This window comes from Arachis hypogaea, chromosome 16 (assembly GCF_003086295.3).
Source record: "Arachis hypogaea cultivar Tifrunner chromosome 16, arahy.Tifrunner.gnm2.J5K5, whole genome shotgun sequence".
Lineage (NCBI taxonomy): Eukaryota > Viridiplantae > Streptophyta > Magnoliopsida > Fabales > Fabaceae > Arachis > Arachis hypogaea.
In genome coordinates this window covers 94,415,995-94,435,272 of record NC_092051.1, presented here as the reverse complement: position 1 = coordinate 94,435,272, position 19,278 = coordinate 94,415,995, and the positions used below count along the sequence as shown (strand labels likewise).

The 19,278-nt window shown below is 39.0% G+C and overlaps 1 non-coding gene across 1 annotated transcript; it reads right to left on the bottom strand.

The window, feature by feature from the left end:
• Positions 1–18,810: 18,810 nt before the first annotated feature.
• LOC112761415 (small nucleolar RNA R71) lies at positions 18,811–18,918 on the bottom strand. The gene has a single exon (XR_003181808.1). It is a non-coding gene; the product is annotated as a small nucleolar RNA R71 (small nucleolar RNA).
• Between the last annotated feature and the right edge of the window lie 360 nt (positions 18,919–19,278).

Sequence of the window (19,278 nt, the reverse complement as noted above, 5' to 3'; positions counted from 1 at the left end):
AGAGACCCTAATCTCTCTGTAAATTGGCTGAACTGGTGTCTCGAGAAGTCCCAACGAAGCCATGGATTAGCCGTCTGAGAGGTGTATAATCAAGCTGGCGGTTCAATGCTTTCTACTGAAGTATTCGCATGAACCCTAGTAGACACGGGTGGTTGTCAGACACGCGGTCCTAGTATGATGAACAGAGCTGATTGTCACTGGTCATCCTATTCACCATGTTGAAGAACGAATATACATCTTAGAAATAATGACACACGGATCGAAGAGAAACAGTAATACTTTTATTAATTCATAGGACTCAGCAGGGCTCCTCCCTTCGACCTAGGAGGTTTACAAACTCATGCTGAAAGGAAATACAATGGTAAAAATGTGTAAAGTGTCTTAAGATCCTTAACAAAGAGTGATCTTCTACTTTAAATACTAAACTAATGACTAGTAAGGGTAAAACAGTCTTTTTAGTGCTAAAATCCACTTCTGGTGCCCACTTGGTGAATGTTTGGGCTGAGCTTTGATGAGATCCACGTGCTAGGAGGCCTCTAGGGCATTGAACGCTGGCTAGGGGGTCCTCTCTGGGCATTTGAACACTAGGCTCTGCTCCTTGGGCGCTGGACGCTTGGAAAGGGGCAATAGGCTGGCGTTGGACGCCAGTTTTGGGCCTTCTAATCCGAAGCAAAGTATGGACTATTATACATTTATGGAAAGATCTGGAAGTCAGATTTCCATAGCCATTGAGGATGCTCCATTGGAACTTCTATATCTCGAGAAAAGCTTTTCCTATTGCAAGGAGGTCAGATCTAGACAGCATCTGCAGTGCTTTCTCTGTTTCTGAATCAGACTTTTGCTCCAGCTCCTCAATTTCAGCCAGAAAATACTTAAAATTGCATAAAAACACATAAATTCAAAGTAGAATACAAAAATATAAATTTAACACTAAAACCTATAGAAACTTAATAAAAACTAAACAAAACATACTAAAAACTATATGAAAACATTGCCAAAAAGCGTATAAAATATCCGCTCATCAGTTAGGAATTTCCACAAAATAATTCCATTGTAAGTATAGTCCAAACCAACAAACAACCTTCAATGAAAGTTTTAATTCAATTCCATAAAGAAAAATGTTTAGAGAATTTAATCGACGAAAATCCTAACATCAAGTTTTTGGCCCCGTTACCGGGGAATTGCAATGAGTTCTTGTTATTAGTTATTGTATATATGTTAATAGTATTAATAGCTAGATTTTTGTTTGTTTTCTAGCTTTGGTTTCGGAGTTTGTTTTCTTTATCTCTTCTTAGTTTTTGATTTTGTTTTTCTTTTCTACTATGAATTCGCATCACTTTGGCTATGAGTTTGGTTCAAACTATGTTGTAGGAAATGAAAATGGAAACTTCAATGGAGGTTTGCATCAAGGATTTGGAGATCAAAAATGGGAGGAGCCTCAAGCATATAGACATCCTTCATGGCAACAACTTCCTCCGGTTTCTTATAGGTATAATCCTACTCCTAATGCATACCAACCTAATGGATGTGGTGACCCTTATTGTGGTTGTCAACCACAATCACCACATACATATAACCCCTTCCCTCAACATAGCCCTCAATAACCTTATTCACAAGTCCCATACCACCATTCACCTCTATATGATGCTAACCCATATCCACCATACCAACAACTATATGAGCCATATTTGGAGTCACCACCATTCCAACATCAATATTCTCAAGAACCATCAATTTCATATACCTCACATCCATATCCTTACCAAGATGAACCACCTTCCAATTATGAACCCTTTCCCCTAAACAATGAACCCTCTCTTCCACTACCTCCTTCAAGGGATGAAGTGCTCCGTACCTTCTTGCAAGAACAACAAAGAGATATTAGCTCTTATATCCAAAGGCAAGAAGAGAAACAAAAGGAGCTAAAGAAGATAGAAATCATGGTGGCTACCATGACTAAAGCCGCTAACTGCCTGGCCTCCCACCTAAGCTCATGCATTCAAGAAACTCCCATTGACGAATGTGGAGGATCGACTAAGGAGAATAGTGAGGGAGTAAGTTTGGAGCTTCAAGGTGAAAAGGAGGAGTTATAGCAAGAATTGCAACCAAGGGAGGAAGTTGAGATAATTGAACCAGAAGGAGCGGTTGAAGAATTAGGAGAGGTTGATCAAGAATTGGACTCAATCATTGATGAGTTCTTGTCCACACTAACAAATCACCTCGATGATCCTATTGAACCTTCTTCCATTGAACTTGAAAGCAATGTTAAGGAGGGTGTGCAACCTCCAAAGCATATGATGAATGATGAAGAATTGGAAGAAGTTGAGCAAGCAACAATTCTTCCTCTTGATGATGATTCCACACTAGCACATGGTCCTTTTGAATTTAAGGAGTCTTCTTCCATTAAAATTAAGGTTGATGTCGAGATAAGTTCCACATTATCTCCAAGTTGTGACATGAAAAATGGAGAAGAGCTAGAAGAGGTTGGTGAGGAAGTGGTTGAATGTGAAGAAATTTTTCTAGAAGTGGACATGGAAGATGCTTGTCAAGAGGTGGAGGCAGTCAAAGAAGAGCACAAGGGGGTGGACTCCACATTATCAAAGTGTGGGGAGGTCTCCCTTCCTAAGTCACCATCATCCTTTATACCATTCAAGTGGGTAAAATTCATATCCCTTAGCTTTCTTATTCCACTTGAATATGGGTTGCTCGAAACAGATGGTCAACTTAGAGCTCTTTGTGGCATGAAAAGTAAGATAGAGTTGGTTAATGGTAGGCATCACAATTCAAGGTTCACTATGGTTGAGTTATCAAAGTCTAAGTGCAATAGTTGGTGTAGTGCTACATTGAATGGATCTAGGAAGGTGTTTGGGTGCCTAATTGAGAATTCATAAGCCTTGTCACCCGGATTGAACTATGGTAGTCAATAAAGTTAAGCCTACAATAAGGATATTAAAGCAAATAGAACATAGGCGGGGGCTAATGCCAAATAAGAGTAGGGTTCTCACTACATGTTAGCTACGCATGTAAGTGAGAGAGCAATATAGGTAAAGGGCATATCAACAAATACTTGATGCAAGAGTAAAGTCAAAGCATGAAGAGCATGTTGAGCATCAAGTTCAAACAAGAAAGAGTGGGTCATGAAAGACAATAGAAGTTCATATCAATGCACAAAGGATGCAATAGTCATAAAAGATTGAGCATTGACCTAAAAACTGCATCACCCAACAATACCAAATAAGTCAAGAAGCACCAAAACTAACCAAAAAATTCTCAACAATTGAGTAGGAGAATTCAACACCGTTATTAAAATGAGAAATTTAGAAAAGAAAATAAGAACAAGCTATAAAAACAAAGTTAAAATGCAATGAATAGAAGTATGCAAATGCAATAAACAAAAGAAAATGAAAGATGAGAAAAATAAAAAGTGAATTTTTTTTATTATTATTTATTTATTTATTTATTTTTTGTTTTGAAGAGAAGGAAAAGAAGAAAGTAAGAAAGGAAGAAGAGGGAAGAAGAAAGGTAGAATGAAAGAAGAAGGAGAGAAGAAAGAAGAAGAAAGGAGAAAAATAGGGTGCAATCTTCGCACAAGCGTCGCCCATGCTTAAGCGTGGATTGCAGGAGGGACAAGCGACGCGTAGGCGTCCCCATGCTTATGCGTGGATTGTGCTTTTCGCACAAAACCAGCACAACTCTGGCACAACTCTCTGATTTTGTACCAGGAGTCCCTATATGGCAATCCACGCATAAGCGTCGCCCATGCTTAAGCGTGGATTGACGCTTTTTTTTAAAAGAAGCCTAAAACAGAATTTAACACTCTCCTAACCTATAAACATTCTAAATCACCCAAAATTCAAATTTAACAACAAATCTTTTAGTTTTTGAATAATTTTCAAATACAAAACAAACAAAACTTACACTTCAAGCAAAATACAATTTAACAACAACTATTCTAATCAAAACATGAATTTAACAAACAACCTATCAATAAAAGCAAAATGTATCAGAGTATAGAAAATAAGAAAAACCACCTACAATGGCAACTCAATTCATTCATTGATTATATATACAAGAGAATGGAAAGAGTTTTCCATGGTGGGGTGTCTCTCACCTAGCACTTTTAGTTTAAGTCCTTAAGTTGGACATTTGGGAGGCTCCTTGTCATAGCGGCTTATGCTTGAACTCATCTTGAAACTTCCACCAATGCTTGGACTTCAAGTAAGCTCCAAAATTCAAAATCCATGACACCTAACTTTGATGAAGTTCCATACAAGCTAAGGGCTCCCAAAATTGATCTTCATATATGCCCGGATCCCAGGTCTTGTTTCTACACCCATCTTCAAGTTGATCATCACAGTTCCACTTGGGTGGTAGACAAGCCGAATTCTCAATGAAGCCTCCAAACAACTCCCTAGACCCATGCAATTTGATTCTACACCAACCATTGCTATTCAACTTTGAGCATACAACCATCATGAACTTAGAGTGATATTTTCAACCACCACACAACTCTCTCCTACTCTTAACTCTACAAAGAGCTCTAAGTTGACCATCATTTTCAATCAAACCATATTCAAATGAGAAAGTAAAGCTTAGGGATAGGAATTTTACCCATTTGAATGTTGTATTGGATGGTGTCTTAGGAAGGGGTATCTCCAATGGTCTTGCAAGCTCCACTCCCTTGTACTCTTCCTTGATTACCTCCACCTCTTTACAAGCTTCCTCGATTTTAACCTCATCCTCTTGGTGGCTTTGTTCCAATTTAATCTCCTCTTCATTGCTTACCAAGGGCATGGGAGATTGTGCATCTTCTTCTTTGATCTCTATGTCAAGTCCAATAGGAGAGGATTCAATTGTAGATAGGAATTCATCAATGATTGAATCCATCTCTTGATCAACCTCTTCCAATCTTTTATCATTCATACTACGCCTTGGAGATTGCGCATTATCCTCCTCAACATCATTTTCAAGTTAAATGGAAGAAAGTTCAACAACTTCCACAAAATCATCAACAACATCACTTGGTGTGGAAGTATTCTCAAGCTTGAAATCCACGTCTTGTTCAACTTTGCCTAGGCTTTCAACCACTTTTTCTTCTTCAACAATGTCTTCCTCCTCCACTTGTTGCAAGACATACCCCCTCTCCTTGTCCTCATGTTGGGATTCTAAAATCTCCTTCATACTCCACCCTTTGGTTGATTTCTCACATTCATCCGTGGAGGTGCTTTGCTTGTTGCATGAGTCCCATGAGTCCAAGGTGGCTTTACTTTTGGCAAGGTTAACCATGATATCTTCATACGACTTTTGGGCTTCCTCTTGCTCTTTTTGACGGATGATTGCTTGAGGCCAGTCCATTGCTTCCTTGAAGCGATCTATTGGCTCTTGTTCCACTTGACTAACATAGGTAGGATCATAGTGCTATTGGACCAATGGATATGGGTATTCTTCTATGGAGGGTTATGGTGGAAAGGGGAATTCATTTTGTGGCTGAAAGTTATCATACATGAGAGGTGATTTATCTTGGTAAGAATAGTGAGGTGGTGGTTCTTGAGGATATTGGTGATGGAATTGGGGTGGTTCTACATATGGTTCAAAGGGTTCACAAGGTGGTTAGTATGGTGGATATGGATTAAGGTCATATGGAGGTGTTTGGCGGTAGGGGGCTTGTGAGTATGGTTGTTGAGGGTAATATTGAGGGAAGGGGTCATATGTCTGTGGTGGTTGTGGTTGACAATCACAATGAGGGTCACAACATATATTAGATTGGTATGCATTAGGAGTGGAATTATACCTATAAGGGACCGGAGGAGGTTGTTGCCAAGAAGGTTGATCAATCCCTTGAGGCTCCTCCCATCTTTGATTGTTCCATCCTTGATGCATGTTGTCATTGTAGTTTTCATTTTCTACAACATAATTTGAGCCAAACTCATAGCCAAACGGATGAGAATTCATAGTAGCAAATAAAAATAAAAGCTAACAAAAATAAGCAACAAAGTCCTAAACCTGACAAAAACTAACAAACAAGCAAAAGGCAAACATATTTACATATTCACAATAGCCAATAATATAACACCATTGCAATTCCCCGGCAACGGTGCCATTTTGATGAAAGGAATTATTATGTCGGTATAGAATTCCACAAATAAACTCTCGTTGCAAGTATAGTTCTAAACCAACAAATAATCCTCAATAAAAAATTTGGTTGTCACAAGTACAAACCCCATTAAGAATTAACCGAAGTATTTAACCTCGGGTTGTCTCATAAGAAATTGCAATGAAGTGATCAATTATTGGCTATGAAGAACAAGGGGGTTTGATTTGTAATTTGCAAGGAAATATAAAAGCAAGGAAGTAAATAACAAGAACTAATAAAAGAAAGGAAAAGAACTCTTGGATAAGACATGGGAATTGAGATCACTATCCTTGTCTACAAACCATATATTGACAATTATGAGGAACCAAGCTCATTAAGTCTACTTTTATACTTGAAGTATATCAAATGGCTTGATCAACATTAATCCATAGGTTCTAACCTAGCTACTAATTGACTTAGTAGTAGGCTAGTATCAATGGTTATCAAATTGATCACCAAGAGTTCTCAAATCACCAATTTAATGAGACCCAATGACTCAAGGTCACTCAATTCCCTTAGCCTAGGCCAAGAGTCAAGAAAACTACTCAATACGAGAATTAACAAAACCCATAACTACATAAGCAAGAAATCAACAATAGCAATGAAGATAGAAATAAAAGAAGACATGGAAAGATAAAATTACATTAGAAGAAATCAAGATCCAATAATGGTTCATCAACATAAAAGAGAGCAAAATAAGAAATTAACAAGAGAAGAAAATAAACTAAAATTCTAGAACAAATAAAAGTAAAGGAAAACTAAAATGAAACAAGATTAGAATCTAGATAAAAAAGGAAATGGAAATAAGAACCCTAAATCTAGAGAGAGGAAAGAGCCTCTCTCTCTAGAATTCTACCCTAAAACATGATGAAAACTAAACTATGACTACTTGGTTCATTCACCCTTCAATCCTCGGGTTCAATAGCATCAGAAATGAGTTGGACTGGGCCCAAAATGCCTCAGAAATTGCTGGCCATGAGTTGCTCAAGATGGCCCACGCTGATCCTTTGACGCGCACGCATGGGGAACGCGTGCACGTCACCTAAATACAAGGCAACACCCGCGTCTACTTGGGTTCAGAATGCGTCTTTCACCGGACAAAGACAAACCAACAGCTTGAATATACATCTCTCAGACGACTAATCCACAACTTCGTTGGGGACTTCCCGAGACTTCAGTTCAGCTGATTTTCGGGGAGATTAGGGTCTCTGTGGTAGAGGCTAGAACCCAAAGATGCAGTATTCTCTGATCTGGAAGATCCGACCTTGTCTGTGGCATTTTAAGTAGGATCATAAAGGAGAATGGACTGTACGCACTTCACCCTCAAGTAGAGATGGATCCACACTAAACCTAGGGTTCAGATCTGGAGGAGTATTGGCAGCTGATCAAACCAGTGTCAATCAAATACAGCCTGCCATTGAAGAAATCACTCACAAGCAAAGAGAGCAGTAGTACCAGAGTTAATTCAGAAAGACAAAGCAACTCCAACTCTCAGCTTTATTCCTATTCTTATCCTTTAACTTTATTACCATTCGGTATTCCTTTCACAGTCAACAACCTTCTGATTTCGCCTGACTAAGACCTGCAAGACAACCATTGCTTGCTTCAAGCCATAATCCTCATGGGATCGACCCTGACTCGCTCAGGTATTACTTGGACGACCCAGTGCACTTGCTGGTACTGCTGCTATATGAACAGTGTGGGGTTTGCGTACACACGCACCAGTTGACTAAGTAGGATTAACTCTTCATAATCATCATATGTTTGTGGTCAATGGCTAGGATAGGTAACCTTGATTCTCAATCCTTGCCAAGAGGATTCTAGCATTTGAATTTCCATTCTTTTTGATTAATTGCCTTGCATTTAATTACTTTGATATTTAGTTATTGTTTGCTTATTTACTTTCTTGCTATTTACATTTCTTACCCCTTGCCATCAAAACTCCATTTCCCCCATAGCCAATAATTGTGCACTTCCATTGTAATTCCTAGGGAGAATGACCCGGGAATTCAAACTCCCAGTTTATCTTTGTTTTAGATTGTGACAATTCTTATTTTTAAACTTTGATTGAGAGGATCCATTCCGAACCAGCATAAACCTCTTCATCAAGTTTTTGGCGCTGTTGGCGGGGAGTTACAATGTGTGCTTATTGTTGGCTATTGTGCAGATGTGAATATTATGAATAGCTTATTTTTGATTGATTAGTTGCTTGATTTTGTTATTTGTTAGGAGTTTGTTTGAATTGCTTCTTGATAGTTTTTATTTTTATTTTCCCTCATTTCTATGAATTTTCACCCTTTTGGCTTAGAGTTTGGTTGTTATGATGTTGTAGGAAGTGAAAACCTCAATGATGGAATGCATCATGAGTTGTGGGATCAATTGAGTGAGGAGCCATATGCCTCTAGGCAACCCTCCTAGCAAGAACCTCCTCCATATTCTTATAGCCACTACCCACCCCTTGATGCATAGCAATACAACCCAAACCCTCAACACTATGATCAACCTTACTCACAAGTCATATCACACTATTACCAAATACTTCCACATGAGCCTAAGCTTTACCCACCATACCATCAACCTTATGTACCTCATGAACAACCTTATGAACCACACTTAGAACCACCACAATTCCAACACCAATACCCCTCACCACCTCAATACTCTTATCAATATCAACCACCTTCAACATATGAGGACCTTCTCCCACATGATGAACCTTCTTTTTTCCCACAACTTTCAACGGAGGAAGCATTCCAATTCTTCCTTCAAGAGCAAGAAGAGTACTAAAAGAGGCAAGACAACATCATGGCTACCTTAGCCGGAGCCCTATCCCATTTAGCCTCACTACACTCTTCCAACAATTCAAGTACCTCTATGAATGAAAGTGAAGAATCAACTCCAATTGAAGCATGTGGATTAGAGGAGAGCTTGGAATAACAAGGGAAATAAGGGGAATTGAAGCATGAGTTGCAAGTGGAGAATGTTGAATTCAAGGAATTAGAAGAAGTGGTTGAAAGACTTGAAGAGGTGGAGATCATACAAGAAGAACTATCACCTCTTTCATTTAAGTGGGTAACATCCTTAACCTTGAGTTTCATTATTACACTTGAATATGGTTTGATTGAAAATAATAGTCAACTTAGGAATCTTTCTGGATTGGGAAATAAAGGAAAATTAGCTAGTGGTTGGAAACATGATCCTAGGTTCATAAAAGTTGAATCTTTAAATTTTGCTTGAATGGTTGATGTAATTCTCAATTAGATGGATGGTTTGGACACTTGAGTGAGAACTTTGAATGCTTTCCACCCGGATAGAATCATTTGAGTCAACAAGAAGATCACGTGCACAAGATTTAGGATTCCAGAGGCCATTGGAGATGCAAACATTGGTGGGGATTCAAGGAAGAATTCAAGCACAAGCCACCAAAGCCAAGGCTCTCCCAATTATCCAACTTAAGGACAATAAATAAAAGTGATAGGTGGAAGACACCCCCACCATGGTAACACCTTTCTAACCCTCTCTTTGTATATCGTTTTAATTCATTGCATTTTGTTTCTTGTAGATAGCTTATGATTAGTTTAATTTCAAGCTAAGTTAGGTTAAATTTTAGTTTGGATAATGTAGTTGTCCAATGTTGGATGTTCTGAGGGTTGGAACCCTTTTGTTGAGCTCAAGTTTGGTGCCTTAGAGCTCTAAAAAATTTTGGAAAAAATAGAGCATGTGCGCGCGCACAGTCTTGTGCGTACACACACATACCCCAATTTTCTGCACTCTGTGCGCACGCACCCAGTTGTGCGTACGCACATTCCTTTACACAGCCCCTGTTCAGAGCGCTGGCATGCCGTGTGCGTGGGCGCCCCTTTTGTATTTTGCGCTCTGTGCGTGTGCACGGCCCTGTGTGCGTACGCACAGATGTCGAATTTTGACGTTTCAATTTCTTAAAAAAAAAAAAGAAAAAAAAGAGCTTCCTGTGCATGCGCACAGCGCTGTGCACACACACGCACCTTATCACCCCTTCTGTCCAGGGCGCTCGCACCAGCTGTGCGTGTGCTTGGTGCACGGAATTGTGATCACACTTTTCACAACTCCGCACAACTAACCAGCAAGTGCATTGGGTCGTCCAAGTAATAAAACCTTACGCGAGTAATGGTCGATCCCACAGAGATTGTCAGCTTGGAGCAAGCTATGGTCATCTTATAAATCTTAGTCAAGCAGATTCAAATGGTTTTGGGGTTTTGATAATTAAAAGATAAATAAAACATAAAATAAAATAAGATACTTATGTAATTCATTGGTAGGAATTTCAGATAAGCATTTGGATATGCTTTGTTGCTTCTGAACCTCTGCTTTCCTATTGTCTTCTTCCAATCATGCGTGCTCCCTTTCATGGCAAGCTATATGATCCTCTTGGATGAAAAATACCAGGTACGGTTTCGACACGGCTAATCAACTGTCTGAAAAATACCAATTGGGCTTCTGTAGCTCCAAAAAATCCACTTCGAGTGCAGGAGGGTCAGAATCCAACAGCATCTGCAGTCCTTTCTCAGCCTCTGAATCAGATTTTTGCTCAGGTCCCTCAATTTCAGCCAGGAAATACCAGAAATTATAAAAAAACACAAAAACTCATAGTAAAGTCCAGAAATGTGATTTTTGCATGAAAACTAATAAAAATATAATAAAAAGTAACTAAAACATATTAGAAACTACCTAAAAATAATGCCAAAAAGGGTATAAATTATACGCTAATCACAACACCAAACTTAAATTATTGCTTGTCCCCAAGTAACTAAAAACAAAATAGGATAAAAAGAAGAGAAAATATAATAAATCTCAAAAATATCAATGAAGATTAGTTTCAATTAGATGAGCGGGACTAGTAGCTTTTTGCTTCTGAACAGTTTTGGCATCTCACTTTATCCTTTGAAGTTCAGAATGATTGGCATCTATAGGAACTCAGAATTCAGATAGTGTTATTGATTCTCCTAGTTTAGTATGTTGATTCTTGAACACAGCTACTTTATGAGTCTTGGTCGTGACCCTAAGCATTTTGTTTTCCAGTATTACCACCGGATACATAAATGCCACAGACACATAACTGGGTGAACCTTTTCAGATTGTGACTCAGCTTTGCTAGAGTCCCCAGTTAGAGGTGCCCAGAGCTCTTAAGCACACTCTTTTTGCTTTGGACCACGACTTTAACCACTCAGTCTTAAGCTTTTCACTTGGACCTTCATGACACAAGCACATGGTTAGGGACAGCTTGATTTAGCCGCTTAGGCCAGGATTTCATTCCTTTGGGCCCTCCTATCCATTAATTCTCAAAGCCTTGGATCCTTTTTACCCTTGCCTTTTAGTTTAAAGGGTTACTGGCTTTTTCTGCTTGCTTTTTCTTTTTCTTTCTTATTTTTTGCCATTTTTTTCGCAAGCTTTGTTTTTCACTGCTTTTTCTTGCTTTAAGAATCAATTTTGTGATTTTTTCAGATTATCAATAACATTTCTCTTTTTTCATTATTCTTTCAAGAGCCAACAATTTTAACATTCATAAACTTCACTATAAAAAATATGCACTATTCAAGCATTCATTCAGAAAATAGAAAGTATTGCCACCACATCAAAATAATTAAACTATTTTCAAGATAGAATTCGAAATTCATGTACTTCTTTTTCTTTTTCAGAAAACATTTTTCATTTAAGAAAGGTGAAAGATTCATGGAATCATTCATAGCTTTAAGACATAGACATTAAACACTAATGATCATGTAATAAAGACAAAAAACATAGACAGAACATAAGACATAGAAATAAAAAAACTGAAAAATAAGAACAAGGAAATTAAAGAACGGGTCCACCTTAGTGTTGGCGGCTAGTTTTTCCTCTTGAAGATCCTATGGAGTGCTTGAGCTCCTCAATATCTCTTCCTTGCCTTTGTTGCTCTTCCCTCATGGCTCTTGTTGAGGTCCATGAGTGGGCTCTCTTGTTTGCTCCATCCTCTTTCTAGTGATGGGCTTTTGAGATGAATCTCTCCATCTCCCATGACTCAGAGTTGGAAGCAACTGCCTTCCCTTTCCTCTTCCTAGAGGTTTCTCCGGCCTTAGGTGCCATTAATGGTTATGGAAAAACAAAAAAAATAGAGCTTTTTTCCATACCAAACTTAAAAGGTTTGCTCGTCCTCGAGCAAAAATAAGATAGAAGGGAGTAGAAGAAGAATGATGCAATTAATTTTGAAAACTTATTATTGTATACAAGAAAAATTAAAAAGAGTTGAAAAGAATTTGAAGAGATATGTAAGTTTTAAAAACATTTTGGAAAGAGTTGAAAAGAATTGAAAAAAGAAGAATTAAAAAGAATTGGAAAGGTTATTAATATTTGAAAATAGAAATTGAAAGATGAACATTTAAAATATGTTTGATGCAAAAAATTATGAATTAAAACATGAAAAATTAAAAAAAATCGAATTGGAAATAAAATTACCTCCCTTGTGTCATCCTGGCGTTAAACGCCCAGGATGCTATCCATTCTGGCGTTTAACGCCCATTTGACTGCCTCTTTGGGCGTTTAACGCCTAGCCAGATACCCTGGCTGGCGTTAAACGCCAGGAATCCTTCTTTATTGGGCATTTTGCTGAACGCCCAGAATGCTGCCTGCACGGGCGTTAAACACCTATTCTGCTATCTTTATTGGCGTTTAAACGCCATTAAGTCTGTCCTCCAGGGTGTGCTATTTTTGATGCTGTTTTTGATTTCGCTTTAATTCTGCAGCTATTTTTATGATTCCACATGATCATCAACCTAAAGAAAACATAACATGGCAATGGAAAACAAATGTCTATAAAAAAATAATATAATTAAATAACATTGGGTTGCCTCCCAATAAGCTCTTCTTTAATGTCAATAGCTTGACAGTGAGCTCTTAGAGAGCTTCACAGAGATTCAGAGCTTAATGGAGGCCTCCCAACACCAAACTTAGAAGTTGAGTGTGGGGGCTCTATTTGACTCTGTATTGTGAGAAGCTTTTCATGCTTCCTCTCCATGGTTACAGAAGAAGATCCTTGAGCCTTAAACACAAGGTAGTCCTCATTCAATTGAAGGACTAACTCTCCTCTGTCCACATCAATCACAGCCTTTGATGTGGCTAGGAAGGGTCTTCCAAGGATAATGGATTCATCTTCAACCTTTCCAGTGTCTAGGATTATGAAGTCAGCAGGGATGTACAGGCCTTCAACCTTCACTAAGACATCCTCTACAAGTCCATAAGCCTGTTTCATTGATTTGTCTGCCATCTCTAGTGAGATTCTTGCAGCTTGTACCTCAAAGATCCCTAGTTTCTCCATTATAGGGAGTGGCATGAGGTTTATTCCTAACCCCAGGTCACACAGAGCCTTTTCAATGGTCATGGTGCCTATGGTACAAGGTATTAAGAACTTTCCGGGATCCGATTTCTTCTGAGGTAATTTCAGTTGAACCAAGGCATTCAGTTCATTGATGAGCAATGGAGGTTCATCCTCCCAAGTCTCATTACCAAATAACTTGGCATTCACTTTCATGATTGCGCATATGACGCGTGCGCATCGTCCCCACCTACGCGTGGCCAGCAGAAAAGAGAGGGGACGCGTATGAGCCGCGCGTACGCATGGGGTCTAATCGTGCTTCTCGCACAAAAGCAGCACAACTCCAGCATAACTCTCTGGTTTTTGTACCAGAAGTTCCAACATAAGCCTATGACGCGTGTGCATCGTCCACACTTACGCGTGGATGTGCGAAAAAACCAGTGACACGTATGCGTCACCTACGCGCACGCGTGGGTTGCATTGTGCTCCTGGCACCCCACCCACACAGTTCCATCAAAACTCTCTGGTTTTTGTACCAGGAGTTGCGGCAATGAATTTGATGCGTACGCGTCGTCCTCGGACATGCGTGGAGCGCCCTTTTTTTTGAACACATAAAAAATAGAAACAAGGCACTCTGACATATATATATATATATATATATATATATATATATATATATATATATATATATATATATATATACTTAAAACTAATGAAAATGCAAAATCAACAAAATTTCTAACTCTTTTTGAAAAATTTTTCAAATACTATACTAGGCAATTCAAATAAAAATGCAATTCAAACAACTAACCTACAACTTAAGGCATAAATCTAATCAAACAAACTAACAATTAAAACACTAAAAGAAGAATATGCAAAGAAGAAAACTACCTAACGATGGCAACTCAATTTATCTATTGATTATATCTACAAGAGAATGGAAACAGTTTACCATGGTGGGGTGTCTCCCACCTAACACTTTAATTTATTGTCCTTAAGTTGGACAATTGGAAGGCTCCTTGTCAAGGTGGTTTATGCTTGTACTCATCCTTAAACTTCCAAGGATGCTTGCTCTTCAAATGGTTGTTAGAATTTCCAACCGACTTTACAAAGTTTGGGTGAAGTTCTTCACAAGACATGAGCTCCCAAAATTGGCATTCATGTTGTGATCTGGGATCCCATATCTTATTTTCACACTCGTCTTCTAATTGATCATCATTGTTCCATTCAGGTGGTAGGCACATAGAATTCTCATTGGAGCACCAAATTCTCCTCCTAGATCCATACAATTTAGTATTCTTCCAACCATGGGATCTATGCCTTGAGGGTTCAATCTTAATAAGCCTAACATCATTTTACCAACCATTACACAATTCTCTCTTACTCTTCGATCCACAAAGAACTCTAAGTTGCCCATTCGTTTCGAGTAAACCATATTCAAATGGGAAAGTAAAGCTTAGGGATAAGAGATTTACCCACTTGAGTGAAAGGATGGATGATGGTGACTTAGAAAGGGGTGGTCCCAATGATCTTGCAATTTTCACTCCCTTGTGCTCTTCTTTGACTACCTCCACCTCTTGACAAGCTTCCTCAATTTCAACTCTTTGTACACCAACTCCTTCTATACATCCCACATTGCTCAAGCCATATGTCGGAGGTTGTGCACGGTCCTCCTTATCATTAATTTCACACAACAATGAGGAAGGTTCAATAATTTCAACTAGCACATTGGTTGGTGCGGGATTATCTTCAATGGTGGGGCTTGCTTCTTGCTTAAGTTCTTCCAATCTTTCATCATCCACAATATGCCTAGGAGGTTGTACATGATCCTCCTCAGCATCATCTTCATGTTCAATGAAAAAAGGTTCAACAACTTCCACAAAATCATCAACAACATCACTTGGTGTGGAAGTGTTCTCAATCTTGAAATCCACCCCTTGTTCAACTTCGCATAGGTCTTCAACCACTTCTTCTTCAACAACAATTTACATCCATTCCACTTGTTGCACAACACACTCCATTTTCTTGTTCTCATGTTGAGATTTTAAAATCTCCTTCATTCTCCACTCTTCGGTTGATTTTCCATATTTGTCCATGGAAATGCTTTTCTTGTTGCATGAGTCCCATGAGTCCAAATTGGCTTTAATTTTGGTAGGGTTGGCCATGATATCTTCATGTCTCTTTTGAGCTTCCTCTTGCTCCTTTTGACGGATGATTGCTTGAAGCCGATCCATTGCTTCCTTGAGCCGATCCCTTGGCTCTTGTTCCACTTGACTAACATAAGTAGGATCATGTTGCTCTTGGACCAATGGATATGGATATTCTTCCATGGAGGGTTGTGGTGGAAAGAGAAATTCATTATGTGGTTGAAAGTTCTCATACATGGGAAGTGATTCATCTTGATAATGGCATAGGTAGTGGTTCTTGAAGGTATTGGTTATCGAAATGGGGTGGTTCTATGTATGGTGTGTATGGCTCATATGGTTGTTGGTATGGTGGATATGGATTGAGATCATATGGAGGTATTTGGTAGTATGAGGCTTGTGCGTATGGTGGTTGAGGGCTATATTGAGGAGAGGGCTCATAGGCACATGGTGGTTGTGGTTGATAACCACAAGGAAGTCTGCCATAGCTATTGGCTAGGTATGCATCATGGTATGGTTCTTGCTCATAATACATTTGGGGAGGTTGTTGCCAAGAAAGTTGATCAATTCCTTGAGGCTCTTCCCATCTTTGATTGTTCCATCCTTGATGCATGTTGTCATTGTGATTCTGATTCCCTACAACATAGTTATAACCACTCTCATAGCCAAAAGGGTGAGAATTCATAGTGGAAAATAAAAACAAAAATCTAACAAAAATAAGCAACAAAGTCCTAAACCTAACAAAAACTAACAAACAAGCAAAAGGCAAACATATTCACAATATTCACATATTCACAATAGCCAATAATATAACACTATTCCAATTCCCTAGCAACGGCGCCAAAAACTTGAATGAAAGTTTTTGTCGGTTAATGGTGCACGAATCCCCACACCTTCGTATAGCTATACCAGCAAGTGCACTGGGTCGTCCAAGTTATACCTGAGCAAGTCAGGGTCGATCCCACGAGGATTGGGGCTTGAAGCAAGCTATGGTTATCTTGCAGGTCTTAGTCAGGCGAAATAAAAAAGTTGTTGGATTGAGGCTTAATTGTATTAAAAGAAATATGAGAGAAGTGTATAAGGTATTTGATAAACTACGATTTTATGGTTTATATTGTGTTTAATTGTGTGGTTTTATCATGATCCTTACCCACTTATTCATTAAATTAGCATGCATTTAGATTTCCTTCCTGAATTTATTACATGTTTGAAAACTACTTCCTAAAGACTTTAATTATTTATTTTTTATTCTCCTTTATTCCATTCGATGCCGTGATCTGTGTGTTAAGTGTTTCAGACTTTATAGGGCATGAATGAGTTGGAGATTGGAAAGGAAGCTAGCAAAAAATGGAAGAAACACAAGAATTTGAGGAGATAACCAGCGAGAAGTGACGCGGTCGCATGTCTCACGCGACCGCGCGAAGGAGAGCAAATCGCAGTGACGCGGCCGCATGTCTCACGCGGCCGCGCGAATTGGAAAAGTTCTGGCGACGCGGTATCATAGACGACGCGAACGCGTGGCGAGGAAAAGCACGAATGACGCGTCCGCATGGATGACGCGATCGCGTGACATGTTCAATCTGCATAATCTTTAGAATTCGTTGGGGGCGATTTTGGGCCCTATTTTGACCCAGTTTTCGGCCCGGAACAGCAGACTAGAGTCAGAGAACATGCAGAAATAATTAACAGATTCATTCAGAGACAGTTTCAGATCTAGTTTTTACTCTCTAGGTTTTAGAATTTTAATTTTCAATTGGTCTTAGCATTGGAACATTGAGAAGAGTTATTCCCTCATCAAGACTTCGTCATTCTAGTTCGTTTTCTCAACTTGGTTTTATTCTTCCATGTTCCTTGTTTTGTTCAATTTTGTTATTTGAATACTTTTATGATTATTTAATGCAAGGATTATTTCTTTTTAATTTAATTTCAATTCCGATAATCATGTCTTCTTTTAATTCCCTTTCATATGCTATGGATTCTTTATTTACAATGCGTGAGTAGTTTCCTTACTTGATGGGGAGTTGATTAAAAGGAACTCTTTGGTTGGAAGGATTAAAGAGAAATTTGTAATTGGGTTAAATGTTGGATTGCTATCCTGTCACCAACGCCAATCCCTTTGAACTAAGTGGGTTGCAACTTGTGAACAGATCTGGCATTCTAGCTTGTTTGACTTTCCCTTACTCAGTAAAGGATAACCAAACAGAACAACCATTAATTATAAATTAATCTTACAATCACTCCACCAATAATAGAAATTTCAACCAATCAACTCCCAGTCAAGGCTTTTATTCATATTATTTAACTTCCCTCAATTTACATTCCAATTTACTTAGCTCAACTTCTTGGAACATCTGATTAATAAGATAGCACACTTTTCTGCAACTCGTTGGGAGACGACCTGGGACTTAAAACTCGCAGTAATTTTTAATTTAATTCTGTGACATATTTCTAAATTGATAGGCAGATTTTCGGTGAGTTAAGAACTATACTTGCAACGTAACCATTTTAATAATTTTTAATTCACTAGCTTCTGCATCTCATCAATTTTTGGCGCCGTTGCCGGGGAGTTGCAATAGAGTGCTAATTTTATTAATTAGAATTTATTTATCTGCATTTTTTTTATTTTGCTACTATGAGCTGCATGTTTCTTCCGTCAAATGACGCGTTCACTTCCTGATCCGTGCTTGTTAATATTCGATCCTGAAATTGAAAGGACAATTTCACGAATAAGGCGAGAACAACGTCGGTTAGCCCGCTCTGAGGGCGGATCTGAAAGTGAATCTGAGGAAGAAACCAGCCCCCGTTCTACTGATTCGGTTGTTTTACGTGCAGAAAACATGGCAGCTAGGAGAGTTACCATCCAGGAGGAAGGAGCCCCTAATTTTACAATGCAACCGTTTCAAGCGCATCATCCGGCGGTAGCTACATATTTTGAAATAAAGCCCGCACTGCTAAATTTGATGCCCAGGTTTCATGGCTTACCTGCTCAAGAGCCTATCAAGCACTTGAGAGATTTCCAGGCAGCCTGTTCTACTGTCAGGCGTGATGGCACTGATGAAACTTCAATACTGCTGAAAGCTTTTCTGTTTTCTCTTGAGGGAAAAGCAAGAGAGTGGTACTACACTCAACCTCTAGCAAATGTATCCAACTGGGATACACTCAGAAAGGAGTTTCTGGAGAAATTCTTCCCATCTGAAGTCACTGATAAGCTAAGGAAGGATATCTCCACAATTGTTCAGGATGACAATGAGACTCTCTTTGAATACTGGGAGCGCTTCAATAATCTTCTGGAACCATGCCCCCACCACATGATTGACAAGATCGTGCTACTCAGCTATATCACACAGGGTATGAGGCCCCAAGATAAGACCATACTGGAAAGTGCCAGCAATGGGTCTATGAAGAAGTACAAGACCACTGATGAAGCTTGGCAATTAATCAGTGATTTAGCTGAATCCACTAGGAACCACAGACAGAAGCAAGGCCGTTCAAAAGCTGTTGCAGAAGTATCTTCTAGCAGCGAGACTGCTGCTCTACGTGAAGGCATCTGTGAAATGACCAACTTGCTGAAGCAAATACAGTTGAATCAACAAGCTCAGCAAGCTCAACCTCCTCCACCACAGCAAAACCAACAACTGGTCCCACAAAGAATTTGCGGAATCTGTGCTAATTAC